This window comes from Vanacampus margaritifer, chromosome 2 (assembly GCF_051991255.1).
Source record: "Vanacampus margaritifer isolate UIUO_Vmar chromosome 2, RoL_Vmar_1.0, whole genome shotgun sequence".
Taxonomy (NCBI): domain Eukaryota; kingdom Metazoa; phylum Chordata; class Actinopteri; order Syngnathiformes; family Syngnathidae; genus Vanacampus; species Vanacampus margaritifer.
The window spans coordinates 46,707,469-46,730,534 of NC_135433.1; the positions used below are offsets into that span (position 1 = coordinate 46,707,469).

General features: G+C 39.5%; 1 protein-coding gene across 11 annotated transcripts in view; it reads left to right on the forward strand.

Moving 5' to 3' along the window:
* adgrl2b.1 (adhesion G protein-coupled receptor L2b, tandem duplicate 1) overlaps positions 1-23,066 on the forward strand; it is a 162,881-nt gene that overhangs the window by 20,570 nt on the left and 119,245 nt on the right. The gene's annotated exons all lie outside the window — the stretch shown is intronic.

The window sequence follows — 23,066 nt, forward strand, 5'->3', positions numbered from 1 at the left end:
AATGGTAGGATTCATTTGCTTTTTCATGTGCATGCCATTGTTCGTGTCTTTAGTGTAATATTATAATTTTAAAGAACTCTAATGCAATTTCCTCAAAAAGTAGCCAGGTCTCCAATAGTACGTCATCGGCCTAAAAAAAATATGTAACAGATTGTAATTATCTCAGTTCATAGATGCTATAATTCACACAAAAGCCTGTTGCTAACAAAAGAGCAGCACCTACTCAGGTTCATGAATGTTGTTAGATTAAGGAAATTATGGGACATGTTGCCCGTGCAGTATTCAAACTAGTGCCTGGACTCATACACCAAATGCACGTTCGTATATTCGTTTACCATTTACCAAAATCCATCCCAATAGTACTTTAGCGGAAAAACACGTCATAGTCCCAAAAATGACAAATCAAATTTTATCATAATGGTAAATGGTGTGTATTTACAGTACCAGTATATAAAGCTTTATCTACACCATATGTTGTCCAGAGCACTTTATCAAGCTTCATATTTACTTTTTTGAAAGCAAATAGTTTTTCATGATCCGTTGTCGTACGCTAGTCAATGGCAGCACCCGGGGGGTTTCTTTTGTTTTCACTTTTGGTTAAGTTTTAAACCTCTCTGTGACGTGTCTGTCGTAGCAGCTAGCTAGCACCAAGCTAACCCCTGCGAGGTTCTTCTCTATGGTCCAGCGTGTCTGTTTGCAAGCTTCCTTTGTGCTAGGGCGGTTTCAGGGGCCAACAGTAACGACAAAGCTGTTTATACATGGCCTAGATGGGCTTTATTGACGGATTGCCTCAGTTTAATATAATGCTCATTAGCCGACTATTCCCATACACATGCAAGCATGTGGCTCAGGATGTCGAGACAGTCGTCCAGTAACCAGAAGGTTGGCTGTTCGATCCCCGCTCTCCCCAAGTCATGTGTCGCTGTGTCCTTGGGCAAGGCACTTCACACACGTTGCCTCCAGTGCTACCAAGGTGCGAATGTTTGGTGGTGGTCGGAGGGGCCGTAGGCGCACACTGGTAGCCACGCTACCGTCAGCCTGCCCCAGGGCAGCTGTGGCTACTTAAGTAGCTTACCGCCACCACAGTGTGGATGTGTGAAAGCATGAAAAATGTATCCGTTCCATTGTAAAGCGTCTTAGATTGTCTAATTAGATAGAAAAGCGCTATAAAAATTCAATGCATTATTATTATTATTATTCCCGGGTGTTGCTCTTGAAGAGTACACCCCACACGACGCTGTGCATTCGCCCTCATATTTCCAGTACATACATCACAAGTGATGCCATTCAATTCCTTTGACACTCGGCATTCGGCATTAGTTTTTAATTTCAATTCGCGTCTCAATTCAAGTCACCACCGAGTCAGTCATGCATAGTCCTAATTAAAACTGATCTTATGTTTAGTGACGTGCACAGTATTCATGTAGTAACTTCAGAAGACCTTTTCATTCATTTTGTTTTTATACTCCATTTTCACTTGATGAAAATCTAACACACTGGTAAAATTGTTTCATGTTGTTCCAACAATGTATGCCTATGTCGAAATAAGGACCTCCCACATTTGCAGTTGAATAAACAAACACCCCTGGCCACCATTTCTGGAAATATCATAATTACCGTAATGAGGCTTAACGTGGGTTGGTCTGAAGTCATTCTATGTTATCAGCTGCTCTTTTGGCTAGTTAACAGTCGCTAGTTCACATTAGCTTATGAGCTAAGCTAGTTAGCGTTGTCGCTTGCTGCTATTTCAAGGGAATGACAAGTGACAGATTGTCAGATTAGTCACTGCGATGGGGTCGCAATTAACGCTGAGTACAACTCCCAAGATGCCCTGCGACTTCGTCAAAGTGGGTGTTGCGCTAACGATTCGATTGAGAGACTCCAGCAGCGAAAACAAAGTCAGGAATTGTGTTTTCAGCTGTTTCTCCTCTGCTCAAATGAGTTAAATTGGCATGAAGTCAGAGACACATGCGTGGTAGATAAATCTGCTCAGGGTCACCTTTGAACAAGAAAATAAAGCTGTGAAACACTAACAGAAACGACAGCAAGGGAACAAGGTGGTAATTTTGGTGCATTGAGAGGCGAGAAAAAGAGTCCGACTTGTTCTATTTCCCTGCGCTAATGCACCAGATTGATTGTCTGTGTCTCGTTTGCAAAGAAACACAGAGCTGTTGGCCAAATTAATAGCCCATCAACGTCCAGGCCAGCAGCATGTGTTTGGCTGCATATATTAAGTCTATGCATCATGTCCACAGCACAAGCAAACTGTAGGGGCGGGCAATATGGCCTAAATTGTATTAGCGGCTTGTTTTGATTAAATACTAATGCGTCTTTAAAAAGATCAGAACAGTAATTCAGAATAATCACACAAATTAAATGCTATTAAATTGTAACACACCAGTATACATTTCTGCAAATATAATTACAAGGCACATTTGGATGATGGGTTAATTTATTGTAATTTAATACATGAACTGATGAACTGGTGCACTGGTTCCATTTATGCCTTTGAGCGTTTTTTGGCATTACAATTATTTCTTCATGTGCAATATAAAATATAGTAACTAAAAAAATAATTGAATTAATTTGTGTATATTGAAATCACTGCAAAATAAGAATGCATTTTATTGATTAATTTAATACTAAGATTGCTTTTAAATGAGAATGTTTTGCATCTGCAAATTAATTATTACAATCCAGGGTTTTTCCACCTCCACCTTATTTTCTCACCACCTCCAGCCTGAGTGACTGATAATGAATGAATGCTTTAACATGATAATAGTCATATTCTTATTGGAACTACTATTCTTATTATTGAAACATGGAATTATTGTATGTTGCCTGAAAAAAAATGAAAGCGAGTCAGTTGAATTTATAGAATACATGCACGTCATGGCGCATGGTCAGGATTAGGGATTTTCGATACCACTTTTTTCCCCAACCGATACGCAACTCTTGAGTAGTCACCACTACTGATACCAAATACCGATACTAGTAAATAAAACTCCCCACCTATAAATGACAGATAATTTTAAAGAAAGACCTATATATCTCAATATATTATTTTTTCTTGAAATTGCATGAAGTTAATGCAACTTTGTATTCATATCATTTCTAATTTCTTGTCCCTGATCGGCCGCTAATGGTATCGGTCACCGCCTTGAGCACCAGTTATAAGACTGGTATTGGCACCGATACCGATACTTGCTATCGGTAGTCCAGGGGTTAAAGTTCTCCGTCGTGGGGACGGATTTCCGTCATTTTGAAAATGAGACGGGGTTGCACCCCATAAAGATGGATGGATGGATAGATGGGTGTGGATGGGTGGTGAGCTGTTCTGATACATAGATTATGTATTCAGCCCATGAGAAAAGTACATTTGCTTTCTTCATAACTGTTACTGTCCAAGTTACATTATTTTAATAGTATGGTGATTGGATTACGTTAATACCTACATTTCTTTTTAACTAGTAACGAGAAACTGTATCAGAAGAATAACATTTAAAAGTAAGCCTCCCAACCCTGCTTATATAGCATAACATGACCATGTATAGATAGATAGATATTTTATTATACATTGATACTGTCTTTTAAGTCTGCTTGATTTTTATCTCTCAAAATGCATCAAGTTGATGTTTTTAAGTATGTATTAAGTATTTAAATTTTTTTGCATTCCCAATTACCCTCCTAGAGCGGTCGTATACTTGTCACATTTTTCATCCCTGATTAATGCCTAAATATTATTATTATTATTTTTAAATGTGTGCGCCCTACTGCCCTGCAAAATTTGTGTGAATTGACCGCAGTCAATTTAAACATAAAAACGTTTTCAGTCAAATATATATATATTTTTGCTTTAACCACCCATCATAGTCAGGATCATATCACCTCTGCCTCAATTTGAGCCAGGAAAAGTCCTGCAATCTCACCAAGAAATTTGAAAAATGTAATTGTTCTTAATTTAACATGAAATCCACAAAAACAGTGAAGAAAAAATAATAAATCATTGTTATTTGTCTTTATTTTTAACCATCAAATCAATTTTAAGGGAAAAAAAACCCAAAATAAAAACTTAAACATAGAAATAAAAAAGAAAAAAATCTATTTTTTGTGAATCCTAAATTAGAGCTGTCACTAACTAATCTTTTTTAAATCAATTATTCCATCGGTTGTTCCATCGTAATCGTAATTCCATTAATCGATTGGCTACAATAAAATCATCGCAAAATATTTGGGAGATGAATAAGGATGAAATGTATTAATTAATTTAATACCAATTTTGCTTTTATGAGAATTGTATTCTTAATGTTATTGATATCTGGAAATGAGTTATTACAATCTCACCAATAAATTTGAATAATGTTAATAATAATAATAATATAAATAATAATAATATAAATAATAATGTTCTTAATTTAACGCGAAATACACAAAAACAGTGAAGAAAAAATACTAAATTATTGTTTTTTATGTCTTTATTTATTTTTTTGACCATCAAATCCATTGTAAGGGAAAAAACAAATTAAAACTTAAACATAGAAAAGAAAAAAAAAGTTTTTGGTGAACCCTAATTTAGAGCTGTCACTAACAAATCTTTTTAAAATCAATTATCCTGATTGGTTATTCCATCGTAATCGTAATTCCATTACTCAATTGGCTACATTGAGCTTGCACCTACAGTATTGTATCTATGTTAGACTAGATAAATATATGTTAATGCTAAACATAAGGTAATTTAATCAACATCATTTCTCAGTGCATTACGGCAGGTTCCAACACAAGAAGGCTGTGAAGTTTTAAAAAAATTGGAGGCGACAGGTCTGTAATAGTATTGGCAACTGTCCCACGGGACTCATTGGGCCCGATTATTACTCCACGATATGTTGCATTTTTACACGTCGACGGTAGTTGCGCTCCTCAATGCCGTGATCTCGTGAACTAAATTCAATTCCGAGTGTGGTTTCCTGTCGTTAAATGTCACGGGAAATTATGTTGAGACTCACCGAGAGAGCACTCTAATAATGTTCTCCTGAGAAAAAGCACATGCCTCAGGTCTTGTAGTTGTTATAAAGATATTGCTGTTTATATTAGCAGATGTTTTATGTGTTTGCCCAATGCTGCGCTACCCGTTGCGTTTGTGCTGAATACCCGCTGGAAACAAAACCATAACGCATGAATAAATTAACCGATTAATTGTACCTTATTTCCGTCTATTTCTAGTCAAAGCTGTTTTAGTAATTGAGTCAACGTTGCAGCCATTTTGGAGACTGTAGTTTTAACTGCTGATTGAATTGCTAGCGGACCACCTCAAAAGACCCCTTGCTCCCACCCCTCCAAAAAGTGCAATAATGATTTGTGCCGCAGTAGCGCCGTGTTTAGACCTCAAATGTAATTGCGTGTTGATTTTCCAGGAACGCATCAGCGTTACTAATTAGCTTGAGAGCGCCGAAATAAAGTGAGCGAAAGCACTGAAGACGTTTAATGAGCAGAGACCGCACGTAGCCGCTCAATAAACTCCGTGAAGCTGATTGGCTCGAGCGGCGGGGGAAAAAAATTGTACCCTCGGGTGAAACTAAACTTTGAATGTACAACGAACGCGCCGTCCGCCAAGGTGATGAAACCGGCCTGTAACTGAGTTTGAGCGGCATGTTCGTCGTTAAATCATAACAAATTGCGTGAAAAGACATTTTGCAGAAACCTGATGAAATAGGAATGGATAATCCTAACCCCCTATCCCTTAGTCTGTGACCTTTAACCCCAATCTTATTTTATGCCCTAGCATCTAAAGAGATCTGAAAACATGTTTACATTTGTGTGTTAAAATAGTTCTTGGGGGACGCTTAATTCAACTTTTTTGGTTAACATTTCTTAGTCCAATTTGTGTTGACTGATTTGGATTATAAATTAATTAATGAATAAATGACATCACAATTTTGGCTGGTAATTTTGCTTGGTGTTTATTCATTTATCTAGTTTGCTATCTGCTGTAAAGGAGGACAACATGATTCCAGCTATAGGAAGATGAGCTACTGTAAATACTGTACACGCTATGACAATTCTTACAGGCGGAATTAAGTACCTTTCACGCTGCGCTTAGCACAGTGCAACCGACCAATCTATTTCTTGTGTATCTACCGCCATGGCACCAAGGGAGCAACGCTGGGCCGCAGCTGGCGTGTCCAGATTATAAAACAGCATCTCGGCAGATCCAATAAGAGTGATGGCGGCGGAGTGATTTCAAAGTGAAAACAAGCAAGACACTTGGCAGAGTGATTCTACACTAAAAAGAGCATTGAGGAGAAAATGGAGGAATCAGTAACGTAATCAGTAACAAATGGCCCGGTGTTTAGTTAGAGGAATGGGCTGCCTGAAGTTTGGCTGTTAAACTGCTCCCTACTCAGCCTGAAGTACATCTCAAACTTCTGAAACGGTCTTCATTGAGCTTTAGCTCAGGGACGAGCCTAAGCGCCTCTGGATCCTACAATGCCATTAAAATCGGATGTACCCGTGTCCTTCTTTTAGCTGCCGTTTGTATCCTCGCGATTCTCATTTAGTACGATTCAGAATCGATTTTAAATGTCCCAAAATCGGTTTTATTTAAATTATTTTTTACTGTCTTGCCTTTGTCTGTGTGTGTGCCTTTATTTGGAGCGCTGTTCATGTTGTACCCGATTTGGCCACTGAGGGGCAGTGGGTTTCACGTGGTCTAATACACTGTTAAATTGTCGCCACATTAGAGAGAAGAAGGAAACAGTCATGATCAAGTTATTCCAATAAAAGTTGTTTTTTTTTGGAGTGTGGAGCCGTTCTTTTGAGTGTTAAAAGTGCCGCGAGTAGCGCGCTAATTAGTATTAGCGAGTCAGACTGGAGTAGATCATTACAATTCCTTGCACATCTATAGATTGAAGCAAAAATGATTGTCAATCAAATCATTTTAGGAAAAAAACCCTAATCGATTCTGAATCGAATAGCAGACCCCCAAAATCGGAATGGAATCGTGAGGCATTTAAAGATTCCCACCCCTAGCAATCAATGCCAAATATAGGCTAGTTTGAGCCATGCGTCAGGCGCAAAACTAAGCGGCTTTATTCTAAGATTGGCATCAAAACAAGAGTTCTGAACATTCTCAATAAAAAAAAAATATTGTTAATATTCTGCATTGTGGTCCAAATGTCATTTCATAATAATGTCAATGCATAAGAAAAATCCAGATGATGTCTGGTAGGATACACTGTGTGGTCTATGATTTTTTACTTACTACTTTCCTCTGTGGGCGTTCAAACTCATTTCTCATATGTTGGCTGTAGAGGCGGAAAGATGTTATCGAGTCTGTCATGTCGGCGTGCGCTCTCAATTCTTGCTGGCTCGGAGCCTGAAGTGCAAGCAGTGTGGTTCAAATTTCAGTTTTATCTTTCTTTAAACATGTTCGTGTCCGCAAATATAGCTCATTTACTTTGAAAAGCTGCTATGCTGTGTGGCTCGGTCCCCTCCAAAGGTGTGAGCGTCAACATATCATCTGTTGGCAACATGCTGTCGATGAGTTTCTTCTTCATGTTGTGATTTTAGGTGGGAAGGTGTGGTGGGTGGGGTGCTTATTTTTTTCCTTGTAATAATCCAATTTTATATCAAAGCGAGATGGAGGAGAGCCGTTTGTCTGTGCGTGGGGGAGACCTTGGATGTGGCGGGGAGGCATTTTGGTGCAAATTCATGATATATTTTTAACTTATGACAGAAAATTACATCATACCGTCAAAACATATACACATATTAGCTATTGCTTTAATAATGTAAGGACAATAAAGAGGCTTTAAAAAAAATGGTTCAATAAAGCAAGCACTACAGCATGCTGTCATACATATATAAATATGTATTTATGTTGAATACTGTATGTAAACATATATATTTTTAACTAAAAACTTTTACACTAATTTGCATGTCCATTCTACATGAATGTAAGATCATGTGTAAATTGTTTTTCATATTTTTGTCAAAGACTAATTTGCTTCAAAATGGAGACTGGAGATAATGGGTTAAAATTCAAATCAAAGTATAAATTGAATTCCTTCACAATAATTCTACTCACCATGCATAGAAACTTACCAGTAAGTGTAAAAGTTTTAATGGCAATAGCAAGTTATTGTTAATTAAAACAGGCAATCAGCTATATTATTCTCTGCTTCTTTTCATAATTTTTTTGTACAGTATTTTGAACACACACATTTGTTTTGAGATCTATAATTGTGTAGCTCTCAAAAGTCAAAACATTTGAACTCTAGGGTTCAAATAAGAGCAAACAAACACAAATACATAGCTGTTAACTCTTTGACTGCCAGACGTTTTCAAAAACGGGTTGTCGCCAGTGCCAGCCGATTTAAGCATTTTGAGTGATCTTTCAAGGTCCACAGAAAATGTTGTGTTTGGACTATGGAAACACACATACTACCAAATGAAAGATTGGACTCTCAACTTTCATCAGAAAAAAAAAGTTTGTTTCTACCTTATTCCGTTCTTCAGTAATCAACAATAGAAAATGGTTACTTTCACCGAAATTCTCTCTTTTGAAACAAAAAACGGAGAAAAAGAGCTTTTTGTGAAACGATGTTATTTCATGCACTCTAGTGAATTGTACACTTCTTTTTGTCCATGAATGATGCCACAAACACCTAAATAGTGCTTTACTTCTGTAAAACGCTTTCACCAACAATGAAAAAGTGTTTTTAGTTTGCAAAATACGTTTATTTCCATTCAACAGTGTAACAATTTGACAAAACAATTTCGCAAACTATTTCCAAATGTGTGCAACTGTGGTACTACTTACAATTATGTGGATGTTTCAAATACAGTTTTTCCTTTTGTAACGCTCTCCTGCGTGCAAGGAGACGCCAGGACTCGCACAACAATTTACTTTCACTTTCACATAGTTCCGTTTTGCGTGCAAACGTTACACTTTCTTGACGGCCTTTTTTTCCGGGGAATAAAAAGCAAGTAGCAGACTGTACACACTTCCTCCGATGAATATGCATTGGACTCGGGGCACTCTCCGTCGTCCGATCGAACGTCCGCCTGTGCGTGCTCGGTTGCGTTCCGCGTTACGACACCGTCATAGCCGCCGCGTCAGCGGTTCCAATTTCGCCGTCAAGCTCGGATTCACCTTCATCATCATCGAGGATGATCACCGTCGTCATCAATGTACTATTTTAGCGTTGGTCGATGCCTTTTGTCTTGTAAGTGTAGAGCTGCTTGCAAACGCTCACCATTGCCCGTTCCCTCCTCCATCTAGCTCCATCTAACGTCTTCTACTGCCGCGTCAATGCTTTCCAACCACGGAGTCACCATCATCTTCATCATCGATGATGATGATCGTCATCAACAATGTGCTTTTTTAGCGATGCTTTTGGTCTTTGAAAAAAACGGCTCTGGCGTGAGCTCCTCGCGACCGGCCGCCATTTTTCCTTTGTTTTCCATTCTGATCTCCTGCTCAACGCTCTAGCTCCGCCTCTACTGACGCCCACCCGATCTTGTCAAAAGAGAGTCATCGCTGCGCTCTAGGGGCCAAAAATAGTCATTAGGCTCAAAAAACCTGCTTAAAACTTTCAGGAGAGCTCCGCAAGCCTTCCCAGCACCCGTTTCCAAAAGAAAAATAAAAAAAAATGGGAGGACGTCTTTTAACGTCTTTGGCGCTCCTCCGTAGGTTTTTGCAGAACGTCATTTAACGTCTTTGGCAGTAAAAGAGTTAATATATATATTTATTTATGTATAATTAATGTACTGACCTTGCTGCTAATACTCGCCCACCTTTAATGATAACGACGAAGTGTTGCTTTTTTTCTTTTTCTTTTTGCCGCCATGGAGCAGAGGAGTACTTAGAAGAGAAGATCCCTAATTTAAGAGCACAATGTTTAGCCGTGCTAAGCTAGCAAGCGCATTCAAGCTAGCTTGTAGCTTGTGCCTCGGAGCGGCGCAAGTCAGTGCCAAGTATTCCAAGTTCACGAGCAGTACCTTGGAGTGGCGCTACGGCGTTGACATCTTCTTTTTTTTCCTGACATTTTTTCCAGTAAAGAGAAAAATGAACACATCTCAGTAGCTTGGTGCTGATTGGTTTTACACTCCTGTCATGTGTAGTATGCCGCTTTTGATTGGTAAGCTTGGCTGGAGAAGAGAAAGACGAGCATTTATGTGTGAAATAGTTGATAAAAGAGATTCTGGGTCAGTCAGGCGCTTTGCAAAAAAAACAAAGAACAAAGCTTTAGCAAATCACGTGATCATTTCGAGAATTGCAATTTCAATAAAACGTTCAGTCCTAATTTTAGGTCATAATTTTTCATTCTTGGTCACAATTATGTCACGATTTTCCCACATTTTCAACATTGAACAATCTTAAGTGAGCTGCTTGTGTACACGTGGGGGCGAGTTAGCGTGCATGTGGCTAATGAGCCTAGCTGAAAGTGTTAGAAAGAAGTGTGGAGGAGGTGACAAATATTTTTATCGAAAATATGCAGAACAATCTCCACTTTGTGATCACACGTCGGCGAGGAGCAGCTTAGCGCTCGTCTCCGGCGACCCCGCCGCTTTGTCAGCTGCTTCCAAGGTCAGCGCATTCATGTCGAGCACGGATCCAGACAGAGTTCAGCGTGACCGGCCTGCGAATGTTTGTCAACCAACCTGACGTTGGCTTCTATGAAAAGACTTGTTCAACTGTGGGCTTTCTTAGAGCTCACAAAGACATTACAAGATATTACAAATGTCTCCATAAAAACCGCTCTGCTGCGAGCATCAGTTTATAATAATAATCATTCCCAATCATTAAATACAGCAACTAACTTTAAAATTTGGAGAAAAAGAGTGGCAACACTTTTCAAACGGTTTTGATGGCTAATGAGACGAAACCTTATGCCTCCTTTTTGTCCCCCCTGCCCTTGTCTTCAGTGTAAACCTGCTACTTCATCCCGGGTCGTCTTTGTTTGCTTGACTTTACAGAGTTTCTTTGGTCACCCTTACTGTGTTTCCCATTGTCCATCTGGCCCGCTAGCTCTCGCTTTGTCTTATCTGCAGCCTCCATCATTTGGCTCAGAGCCCCAAACACACCAACTGTTGTGTGTGCTTTCATTAAAAGAATGCAACTCCGCAGGCTTCAGGGTCTCTGCATTCTGGCCTTCATCGAGCAGCATTAGAGAACATTTGACCGCTCTTTTCCTCCGAGGTGTTCTTGCTTTGTCCGAGAAGAAAAAAAACAAAGCACAAGAGCTGCAAGTGTTTTCAATTTGAGTTGGAATAATGCCGGAACACAGGACTGAAGAATCAGGGTTATGCATTTCTGGGAACATCCTAAAAACAACTGTTGGAATATAACATACTGCATTTTGAGTGATCCATCCTAAGATAGCTTCAGCTGTATCAGGTTAAAAGTGAAATTCACTTTGAATACATATTTGCAAAAACAATGGTTGATAGTAATTATTAGAGCTGGGAATCTTTGAATGTCTCACGATTCGATTCAATTTTGATTTTTGGGTCTGCGATTCGATTCAGAATCGATTTTCGATTGAGAACGATTTTTGATTCAAAATGATTTGATTGACAATGATTTTTGCTTCAATTTATAGATGTGCAAGGAATCGTAATGATCTACTCTAGTCTGACTCGCTAATGATAATTAGCAAGCTACTTGCGGCACTTTTATCACTCAAAAGAACGTCTCGATGCTGCAAAAAATCTACTTTTATTGGAATAACTTGATTGTGACTTTTTCCTTCTACTCTCTAATGTGGCTGCAACTTAACAGTCTATCAGACCGCGTGGAACCACATTGCCCCTAAGTGGCCAAATTGAGTACAACATGAACAGCGCTCCCAATAAAGGCACACACAAACAAAGGCAAGACAGTATAAAATAATTTAAATAAAATCGATTTTGGGACATTTAAAATCGATTCTGAATCGTACTAAATGAGATTCGCGATTCTTATGAGAGTCAATTTTTGGGCACACTCCTAGTATTTATTTACTCAGGTGTAGATTCATGGAGGAAGGCTTTGACAGTTTTGTTATTGATTTTGGTGGCATCTTTTGGATAAGAATTGTTTTCACCACAATATTTGATTACTTTTTGGGCCCCGATTTTTAGTGCCATTTTTGTGCACATTTTTGGGTTGAAACAGTTTTCACAATGAACAATATTTAATACCAGGGATGTGATTTTTCCGCTAATTCGCGGAATTCCGCTTTTTTTATCCCCCCCCCAAAAAAAAACGTTTTTTATTTATTTTTTTTTTATTTTTATTTTTTTTTTGTAGTTCATTGTGTATGCACATGACTCCGACAGATAACATCTTCTGCTATAACAAAGACATTTGTGGTATGCTCTAATATGAGTTACTTTTCATTTGGTCATGATGTAATTATTTGGTCATGCAGCCACCCCCCCCCCCCCCCCCCCCGGCTAAATTTTCCGATAATTTCACTTTGGTCAAATCACATCCCTGTTAATACGGACTCGTACTGTATATTTTTTTCACCCATAAATAACAAGGCCGACCTACCGTTTATGTTATGCAAGACCGGACGGCAAAACTTTGAGGCAGACTGGGCGGAACTAATAAAATGCATAGCTCCCCCATAACATAAACATTGTGACGTGACCACGTCAGTTGCTAAAGACACTGTTTCCACATAACGTAAGATTATCTTTAAAACTGCAAGGAGAACTCTTCTGCAACATCAACACCACGATTCCTATAGGACTGTTTGTGTAGATAGGTTCTGCTGTTTTGGTTCGCAACGGAGTTCATATGGGTTCAGCAGTAACTGTAAGACCTTTGCAAGACCCTCAAGGATCTTTTTCCATCCAAAAGGCATTCGTCATCGCACAAGTCAGCCACGTTTAGTTTTTATTTTTTTATTTTATTGTTCCAATATGAGTAACCCTACACCGCCCTTTACACCATTTCCTGTTGCTACAGCTCCTCCTTTACATATACTGTATATCTTAGCAGCTGCGATGAGGAAATTCAAACTGGCTTATGCTTCTGGAAAGTTCTCTGCGTTTACTGGCGGAGACAAGAAAATAAAAACCGCATCCTCGGCGGTGTCCTGACAGTTGTGGCGTTACAAAAGGAGTGTTTTGGGAGAAATATTAAGGGCCGTTTCATTTTCAGCCCTTTTTTTTTTAATTGACAATTTTTTTAGCCTTAATATTTGGTGACAACATTTTTGGTGGAATTTTTTTCAGTCGCAGGCTCACAGCATTAAGTTCATTAAACCGGTTCGCTATTTTTGGTGAAATGTCTTTGTCTTATTATTTTTAGAATATATGAATATTGTACGTATAACAGGACACAATGAAGGCATAGCTCGAGAGGACTGAGAAAACACATACTGGCATTTTTAGGTTACAGTTTTTGCAGACAGGCTTTGTTGGCTTTTTGGCGAAAATGTTGGTGTTAAGGTGAAAATTGTTTGCTTAGATATTTTGACATTTACCTTTTCTTTTTCTTTTTTTACGATTCTGACTGCTTTCATTGGTGAATTTAATAATTTTCATGGATACGTTTTGGAGACAATTTTTCACTATTTTGTAACTTGTTTTTGATAAATTTTTGTTAGCAATTCTGGCTGCCTAAATCGATGACAATTTGTTATTTGCAATTTTTGTGATGTAGTTTGTGTGACTATGTTCACACTTTAATAATATTTTGGGTAACTTTTTGTTCACAAATTTGCCGCCCTTCATTTGTGACAGTTGTTCACAATTATCGATGGTAGGTGATTTGGTGAATTTTTGTTTTAGCACAATTTTTACCCCCCGCAGTTTTTTTCCTTCTCATTACCGTGTGTGTTTTTGTTCACAAATTTGGAGACATTTTTGAGTGACAGTTTTTTGTCGTCAAATTTTGGTGAATTTTGTTCACAATTTTCAAAATGTTGGCAGTATTTTTTGTTCACAATTTTTGGTGATATATTTTTGGGCATACATTTTGGTGACTTTGTGATCATAATTTGAGACATTTTTGGGTGACAGTTTTTTTTTATTTACAAGATTTGTTCACAATTTGTGATAAGGTTTTCATTTTTTCAGTAACACTTTTTGCTGTCTCCCCCCAAGAATATAAATGAAGAGTCACGAAGGACTCTGCACATCTGCACATAACTTAAGAGTCAGCTGCATGCAGTTTAATTTTTGTTTTATTGTTCCGACGCTAGCAACCCTACACGACCATTTACAACTGCGGCTCCTCCCTGGTAACATATATCTTATCAGCCACGATGAGGAAATGCAAACTGACGCTTGATGTTTCTGGCAAGTTCTCCGCTGGAGACGGGGAAATGACACCGCATCCCCCGCGGGGCTTGGAAGCTGCGGTCCTGACAGTCGTGACATGACAAAGGACTGTCACGGGAGCTTTGGGAAAAGTATCCACGGGGGTGTTCGTCAACCGTTTTCTGATGTTCCGGCTCACATGTGCCACATGTAGGGCATGGGGGAGGGGCAGAATGTTAAATTAGTAGTTATTCAAAGAGTGGAGGATGAACCCAGTCTGGTGGGAAGCACGTCTGTATTTCAATTGGTCTGAGTGCTACACTTGGACTTGCACATTAGTTTTGGGCCTGGTCTGGTCCCACTTGATTATGTATGTATGCACTCTTTATCTCCGCACTTCTTGGTGCTGACAATTGAAAATAAATTAACATTCCGCAGGCTTTATTTTAGGCTCCCCTAAGCCTTTGGAGGAAACTTGGAGGCGAAACCAGGGGGGTCAGGCCGTACTCACAGGCTGTCAATCCTCCTCGGCGACCCTTCCGCCCCTTTTCTTTTCGCACCCTCCCACCTCCATTCTTCTGCATTCCCTCTCCCACCGCCAAACCCTCCTTCCCTCTCGCTTTCACCGGATGCCTCTCAAGCCCGATTGAGGCCAATCTTTGTCTCTCATGTCAAGACATGCGGGGCCGTCTCCCTCGTCCAGGCAGTTGTTTTAATTATCTTTTAATCGCCCGCCGTTCCTCTTTTTAAACACTTAGCTTATTATTCCTATCAGGTGGATGTGAAAAATTCACCACGGGACGCAACTTTACCCATTTATCTCAAGCGATGATAGATCCTCCTCCTCGGATTACAACTGGAGACAAAAGGAAAACAGATGTCGGGAATGTTTGTGTATCATTACTCATTTTGTTGGTGGTGTTTTTTTTTTTTTTTTGGTGTGGTGTCATTTTCAGACAAATATGCTGTTAATTGAAATCTCAAGGTGCTCTATACAGTACAGTATGTACCTCTTTATTCAGGGAACAGATGAAATGGAAGAACGTTTTATTTCATCGGTTGTTACTGAGTACGTTACTGAATTCATTAGAGTGAGGCAGAAGGCGGTGACAGTTACTCATAAATCTTTGTTGTATATACAGTATATTTATAACTTCAGCTGCCCGGATAGCAATTAGCAACAATATGGATCTTCAGAATTATATTGATGATACACTCATTTGTAATAAGGAGATTAGCATTTTCTATTCATCATGGTCATGGCTCAGGTTTGAGATCGATTGCACATGGGAACTGCCAGGTTTCTTCTCAGACTGTGATAGCTCCTATGTTAGGTGTGTGGAACTGATTGAATACAAAAAAAATCTAGTGTCTTTTTGTTCACAATGTGCATTTTTGGGGTGGCAGACTTTAATGACACTTTTTGGCGACCATCTTTGGTTTGTTTTGACATTTTTTTATTCTGACAATTTACAGTGATTTTGGTGACATCTAGGTGTCAGTAATTCCCCCCCCCCCCCACACACACACACCTTTAGCTTATTATATTTCTTACATTTCCTTAAGCTTGCTAATATTGTATGTTAAACATATTTCTTTCTAAAAACTGGCTTCATTCGTGTGATGTTTTGTTGATTCCGTGCCAGGACGTCTTCTGCTGTGTTAGCGGTATTTGCTATTTATCTAAAGGTATAACACAGCCTATTTATGTTAGTGTTTAGCTTGTACACACATTAGCTTAGTTTCCGTTATTTCTTACTTCTCTTCTCGCTTTTACTGTGTTAGCACTAGCGTTGTTGCCAACAGTTAATTGTCCTCTGTAGTATTTATACAAACTTTGTCATGCACTTAAATGTTATTTAAATATACAAACCCAATTCCCAAAAAGTTGGACACTATACAAATTGTTAATAAAAACTGAATGCAATTATGTGGAAGTGCCAAATTAAAATATTTTGTTCAGAATAGAACATAGCTTACTGTAAGGGAAATCACAGAAAGGGCTCAGCAATACTTCCAGAAAATATTTTGGGTGAACACAATCCACCGTGCCAGCCGCCGTTGCCAGATGAAATTCGACAGTACAAAGAAGAAGCCATTTCTTAACTCTTTGACTGCCAGACGTTTTCAGAAACGGGATGTCGCCAGTGCCAGCCGATTTAAGCATTTTGACTGATCTTTCAAGGTCCACAGAAAATGTTGTGTTTGGACTATGGAAACACACATACTACCAAATGAAAGATTGAACTCTCATCTTTCATCAGAAAAAAAAGTTTGTTTCTACCTTATTCCGTTCTTCAGTAATCAACAATAGAAAATGGTTAGTTTCACCGAAATGCTCTGTTTTGAAACAAAAAGCGGAGAAAAAGAGCTTTTTGTGAAACGATGTTATTTCATGCACTCTAGTGAATTGTACACTTCTTTTTGTCCATGAATGATGCCACAAACACCTAAATAGTGCTTTACTTCTGTAATACACCACCACCAACAATGAAAAAGTGTTTTTAGATTGCAAAATACGTTTATTTCCATTCAACAGTGTAACAATTTGACAAAACAATTTCGCAAACTATTTACAAATGTGTGCAACTGTGGTACTATTTACAATTATGTGGATGTTTCAAATACAGTTTTTCTTTTTGTAACACTGCCCTGCGTGCAAGGAGACGGAGCAGGAATTGCACAACAGATACGTTTCACTTGCGATGGCTCCTTTCGCGTGCAGATGTTACACTTTCTTGACGGCCTTTTTTTCCGGGGAATAAATAGCAAGTAGCAGACTGTACACACTCCTCCGATGAATATGCATTGGACTCGGGGCACTCTTCGTCGTCCGATTGAACGTCCGCCTGAGCGTGCTCGGTTGTGCGCCGCGTTTTCCGGTGTTAGCATCGCTAGCCCGTGAACCTTTATGACGTTGTCATAGCCGCCGCGTCAGCGCTTCCAACTTCGGCGTCAACCTCGGAGTCACCATCATCATCATCGATGATGATCATCGTCGTCATCAATGTGCTCTTTAGCGTTGGTCGATGCCTTTCGTCTTTGAAAAAAATTCCCAAGTGTGAGCTGCTTGCAACCGGTCGCCATTGTTCGCTTCTTCAGCCATCTAGCTCCGCCTCACGTCTTCTACTGCCGCGTCAATGCTTCCAACCTCGGAGTCACCATCATCATCATCGATGATGATCATCGTCGTCATCAATGTGCTCTTTAGCAGTGGTCGATGCTTTTCGTCTTTGAAAAAAAATGCTCAAGCGTGAGCTGCTTGCAACCGGTCGCCATTTTCGCTTCCCATCCCCAGCCATTGTTCCCTCTAGCTCCGCCTCACGTCTTCTACTGACGCCTACCCGAGTCATCGCTGCCATCTAGGGTCCAAAAATAGTCATTAGGCTAACTAGATCTGCTTGAAACTTTCACCACAGCTGGCCAAGGCTTTCCTCCACCCGTTTCCCAAAAAAAATAAAATAAAAAATTTAGAACGTCTTTTAACGTCCTTGGCCCTCCGTAGGTTTTTACTAAACGTCATTTAACGTTTTTGGCAGTCAAAGAGTTAAAGCAGACCAAGAAGCGCAGGCGTTTCTCTGGGCCAGGGGTCATTTAAAATAGAGTGCGGCAAAGTGGGAAACCGGGGCGCTACATCATACCGTTGTTATCAGCACTCGGTTTATAAGTCTGCATCTGTGACGATCCCCAGACTTGAGATGCCTCAAAGTGGTGAAAATGGCCTTGTCACAATTTTTTTTTAGATTTGTTGACACCATGGAATTTAAAATCAACATAGTTTTCCCTTAAAATGATACATTTTCTCAGTTTAAACTTTTGACCTGTTCTCTACGAATAAAATATTAAAATTTGGCACTTACACATAATTGCATTCAGTTTTTATTCACAATTTTTAGTGTCCCAACTTTTTGGGAATTGGGTTTGTAAAACAAAGACTAGTACTGTTAGCATTCATTAACAATGCTTCATGACTTCTTACATCCACATTTTATTGTGCCCTCTTGTTGACGAGCGTCGTTGCTAACATCACTAGTCTACAGTGTCGCCTTGAAACAACAAACCTTTAAAAGTTAATTTCAAGACATTGGCCAGTTCTGTTACCATTTAACATGTTCATTCAAAAGCCTGGCATGTTCAGCACAATTCCATTTCCTTAACCTTTTAAGTAAGCTACATTAGCTTGTCATCACGCTTTGGCGATTCACATTTCCAGCGCAAATTAAAAGTTTTTAGCTGCAGGCTGAGCATGGCATTACTCCCAACTCTGCTTTAAATAACTGCAAACTGGAATGAAGCTCAGGTATAGATAATTCATCCGCACAAACTTGTAAGTGTTAGCAATGCTTCATTTACCTTTTTAACAAAATGTTCTGCTTGAGAAGCTCTGAGCCCCGCCCTTCCTTCAACCCCCCAGTGTGAAATTACATCTCATCTGTCAGTACTTATGTATAGCATCTTGATGTTCACCCCCCCCCCCCCACCCCCAAATCCTGCCGAAATCCCAAACAAAAACAGTATTTTTAGGAAGATGCTCTCTGCTCGGCTTAGGGGAGAAAGCAGACATGTTACTCAGCGGGGTGATGTCGCATGCCGGGGCTAATCGGGAGAAAGAGGACCCCAAAATGGTGAGGGCCAGCCTGCATTGGCTGGCTCTTACCCCCCTGGTGTCTGGAGGGGCTCCTGGGCTCAGCAGGCCGCAAGGTTTGGAAGACGTCCCCTCGACAGCTTCCCATTTCCTCCTGTCAACCACCATTAGAGTAAGCACGTGGCTCCCGGTGGGGTGCTTGTATTTGAAGATAAACGGGCATGTGCATATGTAGGGAGGATTGCATCTTGGGAGAATTGGTGCCCTGCCCGCCGCTAAACTGGTGGCTTACCGGAAGCATTTGACTGTTGAGCAGCCAACATGAATGGCAAATGGAACCATAACCACCCGAGTCAAACTGACTGACTTGGCTGGGAGTCTTGCCTTCCCTACTACCGGGGCATGATCAAAACAAAATATCAATAAATGAGCCCTCTGGATCACGTTCCAGCTGGCAGTTGGACATTGATCACGTATAGGATGACTTCAGTTGTGACCTAAAATGCGGTAATGTGAGGGTTTCGAAGCCTTTCTTTTGAGGTGCCAAAAATATTCAAGCACATTTGGCATCAAGGCGTGGAGAGCCAGAGGTAATTATGATGTAAATGTGGGAGCGTGTGGTTGTAGTTGACTGGAGTGTGTACCACCCAAGTTTTCTCATGCATTCCAATTGAAAAATAGATTTTCTCTCTCTCTCTCGCTTTCTCTTTCTCTCTCTCTCTCAAAAATTGATGGCAATTTTCTATTACTCAAATTTCTAATTCTTCTTCTTTTTTTTATTTATTTTTTATTCAAATTTCTAATTCCTGATCATACAGCCACCATCATGAGTACAGATACCTTGAAATAAGGCCTGATATCGCCTGTAAATGCCTGTAACTGGTACTCACCCAACTCTAATATACAGTTTTTAATTAATTAATACATACATATTTTGTAGTAATATCAGCGCTGTATGTTTATCTTGATTATAGGAGATACAGTTTGTCTTATCATAAACATGCAGGCAAAAAAGAAGAAGAAAAGAAACAGATGGTTGTATGCAACCGCAATGCATCTTCCTAGAGTTTTCTCATGCATTCCGATACAGAAGTGGATGAAAGCTGTTTTTCTTCTGTATTTATATTATTTGTTTACGCGACTGGCTGACTGCGGGTGTGGAGAGGTGGTTGGCAAATTACAGTTTGAGCCATTGACTTCTCAAGTAGCTTTTGGGGGCCCCCAAAATGGATATTATTTTTTTGTACACATTAAACATGTTTAAAGAAATGAATGAGGTGATACAAACATGAAAATACGGTACTATACAAAACAGGAGTTGTACAGACTAGTCGACTTTCCTACTCCACAATAGTACCACGTTTAACATTTTCACATGAGAAGGCAGGAACGCGTACAGCAATAAATGAGTGCGCTGAATGAAATTAGCCCATCTCCTTAATTGATTGAAATGATTGAATGAAGCGCAGCTTTAAGTGAACGGAGAACCAGTAAAGGGAAAGAAATCCAGACTCGAGCAGGATTTTGAACTTTTCGGCCACCGCTATCAAAATGGAAGGAGTGGGGGCAATTATTCCACTGCACACAAAGAGGACCTTGATTATCTACTTTGAAAATTGCCGCCATGCAGAACTAGCTGCTTTGGCGGGCCCAGAACGACGGCAGGTTTTCCTGTTTGGCTCAGTTGTGCAAACATTACCTGGCTGGTGTTTTGTAAAGGTGTATGTTAGATTCAAATAAATTCAATGTATGAGCTGTTAAAGATCATTGCAAGGCATTTCCTTCTTTTACAGATACTCAAAATGTGTACCATAGCAAGCACAGCACAAGTTGCACGGCTTTAGATTTATTCAGACGAGCGACTTGACGTCGGTGCAATACCCAGGTGGGTAAGAATAATCATGAAGGTTGATGGGGGTAGAGCGCATTACCAAGCTTTGCGTCTTTGCACAGTGACAGCTACCATGTGGCCTGTTGTGTTTTTATGGCAACCACATGGGAATAAACAAGTCGCAATATGCAAATGCTTTTATGTATCCCGGCTAGCGGATGTGTACGTGCTTACTGTACATGTGTCAAGTCGGTGTGTGGCATTTGACTGCTGCTTGCTGTTTGACTGCGGTAAGCAGCTTATCTGTCTGCTGGGTTAGTTTGTCGCAGGCTGGAACCTTTTGCCGCTTCTTCAGACAAAGGACTGCCCCCCCCTCACACCGCCCTTGATAAGGAAGAAGACAAAAAGTACGCTCACAAAAGCAGTTGTGTCTGTGTTGCTGGAGCAACAGCAGAGTTTTTTCATTGCCTTCTCCGTGAGGAAGCGAAGGGGAAAGTAGAGCAGGAGACGAGTCGGAGAATGAGACATTCATTAGTGACGCGTTGGCGAGTGTCAAATAAGTGCCAAGAAAACCATTTTACTTTGTGTTCATGCTGGCGCTCTTTCAGGTGTGAAATGCAAAAGTTTTCTGTTCAACTTCATTTCTCAGTCTTTTTATTCAGCCGAGCAGCAGGTGAGGGGTAGGTGTTAGTAGGACGGGGGACGATGCGCAGTTGGAATGCTGAGAGCCCAGCAGCACAATTAATGGGTCACACAAATTGGAATTTTTATGTTAGTAAAAAAAAAAAAAAAACACAACAACACTCATTGGTTTAGATTTTAGGAATTTTGTCAAGATTAAAAAAAAGAAGAAGCTTGCCCTAATACAGAGGTGTCAAGCTCGTTTAAGAAAAAAACTGTATTTTTTTTTAATTTAACTATTTTTCAATTTATTTTAAAAACTGCAACAAAATGATTGCAATATCTCAATATTAATAAGAAAGAAGACAATTTGTAATTGCATTATTTCATAAACGACGCACGATTTACCTTCTCATGCCACATAAAATATGGCGGGCCAGATCTGGCCCCCTGGCATTGGGTTTGACACCTGCGCCCTATTTTTTTTTGGGGGGGGGGGGGGATGTGCATGTGACATTTGAGGATTGCTGTGAAATTCTACATGTAGCGGTTAACATGTTAGTAACGTGGACGAGTCCCATTTGTGCTTCAGTGTGAGTGTTAATGCTCGTTTGTTTATGTGTGACGTGTGATTAACTGCCGACCAGAGGAGGGTGTGCCCTGAATCTCGTCTAAAGTCAGTTGGGATAGCCTGTAGCTCGCCCACAATCCTAATTAGGACAAGCCTTATAGAAAATGAATGGATGGTTTAGATTGTAGTCGGCAATCCTGCTTTGTCAAAAGCAGTTGGAATAATGGCATAAAAATAATCTGATTTCGCTACATGGTACCTCATGCAAATATGTCATTTTTGTTTGTTTATTCATTCAGTTTTTTTCTCTTTTGAAACGTGTCTTAAAACACATATTTTTTCTTTAGTTTTTGACTCAACAGGACTGCTTTGTTTCAGTGTTTTTTGGTGCTCGCTGTATTTTGTGTTAATTTATTTGATATTTATTTTATTTGCTTATTCACTTGCCTACTTCTTGTGTTATTATTTATTTTATTCACCTATTTATCTATTAATATATTTTTATTTATTTTAGCTGTCCGCAGAACAGATTTTATTATTTTATTTTATTCACCTATTTATCTATTAATATATTTTTATTTATTTTAGCTGTCCGCAGAACAGATTTTATTATTTTATTTTATTCACCTATTTATCTATTAATATATTTTTATTTATTTTAGCTGTCCGCAGAACAGATTTTTTTTCTCTATGTACAGCACTTTTCATGTGGCAATTTTACAAATGCTATATAAATAAAATTGAGTTAATTTTTGATTTGGTAGCATTTGAGGATAAACGAGAAGCTAGTAAAGAAGTAATTAGATTGTTTTCTTCTCTAGTTGTTTGTTAGCATGCCTTGTTTTAACTGATGGGTTTCAATGTGGTGTGGTTTTCACAGTTTTGCTCTAACATTTTAGTTGGCTTAAATTTCAATTTCATCCTGGAAATTGTCAGGGCATTGAATTGACCGCATCCAAGCAGGCTTTATCAATTCAAGTCTTTGTTAGGACTGGAAAAAATCTGGCATGCATCGCCACTAAAAATTCAAGTTTCATGTAACCTGGCAATGGCAATATTTGTGATTCACTCAACTCGGAGTTCTCCACAATATCAATCTGGAACTGCTCCACTGTGATTGGGGGGGGGGGGGGGGGGGTTAACAGATAAAAATGCACGAAGCGCCTCCTCCTGTTCAACATTCAACGAGGAAACAGCGAGTA